This window comes from Seriola lalandi, unplaced genomic scaffold, assembly GCF_002814215.2.
Source record: "Seriola lalandi dorsalis isolate HSWRI2012SDOR001 ecotype SW California unplaced genomic scaffold, Sedor1 jcf7180002005557, whole genome shotgun sequence".
NCBI classification, from domain to species: Eukaryota; Metazoa; Chordata; class Actinopteri; order Carangiformes; family Carangidae; genus Seriola; species Seriola lalandi.
Genome location: NW_019476211.1, coordinates 1 through 1,338, shown reverse-complemented (window position 1 = coordinate 1,338; position 1,338 = coordinate 1). Strand labels below are relative to the sequence as shown.

General features: G+C 44.4%; 1 pseudogene; it reads left to right on the top strand.

Annotated features, from left to right (window-relative positions):
* Window positions 1-303: 303 nt before the first annotated feature.
* LOC147820017 (R-spondin-3 pseudogene) lies at window positions 304-1,327 on the top strand (annotated as a pseudogene).
* The last annotated feature ends 11 nt before the right edge of the window (window positions 1,328-1,338 follow it).

Here is a 1,338-nt window from a genome sequence, read left to right as displayed (position 1 = left end):
CGTTAAACTCAGACTTCAGGTGAGCGCAGAGAAGGTTAAACATCCAAGTGATATAACAATAAGCAAAACACAGTCCTGAGTGGAGAGTGAAGATTGGTTAACCAACAGATACAAAGTACATGGTTTTCAATGAGTCATATCATCATGCAGAAAATGCAGTATTATCAGTCACAGTGTGTGTGTGCTGGTTAAGAGCAAGAGACACTGAATGTGATAATGGATCAGGAGGAGGACCGAGAAAGAAGTGTAACACAGGAAAGGAGGGTGTGAGTGTGTGTGTGTGTGTGAGTCTGTGGGGAAACAGGCAAGCTCACAGCAGCTTGCCCAAACTTTACATCAGCTCTGAGTCGCGACTGTCATATGATGGTTTCTCTTCTGTTTGCATTCTTCATGGCATTCTGCCGGCTTGAGTGATCTCATGGAATGCACATGGGGATTTTCCTCAAGAAAACATTTCTGCACTCGACTGCTGTCTTACCCAGACTACAGTCTCTACATGGGTCCAGTTGAATGAGTTTTGTGGAGCAATTCACTAGTTTATATTATTTTATTTTTTTAAGTGTACACCAAGGGATTTGGGATGTGATGTGAGGTGTCTTTGCCGATTCAATGTTGTGCTGACGGTGAAGGAAAATGCAGATACCAATATTCATTTGGATTCTGCACTTCATGAATCTTCCAAAAGGCTTAGACAACGCAAAGATCCTGCGACACAGACGTAAGTATTCAAGCATAACTCTTCTCCACTTCGCCAGTACTACTTTGATACGGCTGTTGTGAAATGTGCCTTACTCTTCCCTATTCTTCTTGTAGAAGACAGTAGACAGACACTACATGTGGACATGTGGAGACAATAAGTGTGTTCCTTCAGCTTTCAGGGAACAATGTGGTCACAGATTTCCATTGGTTTTACCCGCTTGCACGCTGCAAATTTCAAACCATGGCTCTGTCTATTGGCTCTGCTCTCATAAACCAAGTCGCCTGTATAATTTTGTTCTGTAGATGGAGCATGGAGTATTTCGCTTGTACAAGCATAGGAAGAATATAAAACTCACTCAGTGTTGTTGTAGTCAGACTCCCACACACACACATACACAATTACTTACTACTTATTTGTCTCTAACCCATATAACAGGTAGTTCTTCAGTGAGCAGACTCTGTCCAGCAGGTTGTGCATCATGCTCGGCCCTGAATGGATGTCTGTCCTGTAAACCTCGCCTCTTCTTCCACCTGGAGCTGGATGGGATAAGGCAGAGGGGCACCTGCCTGTCCTCCTGTCCCCAGGGTCACTACGGCATGCGCTCGCCACAGGTCAACACCTGTACCAGTAGGTACCAA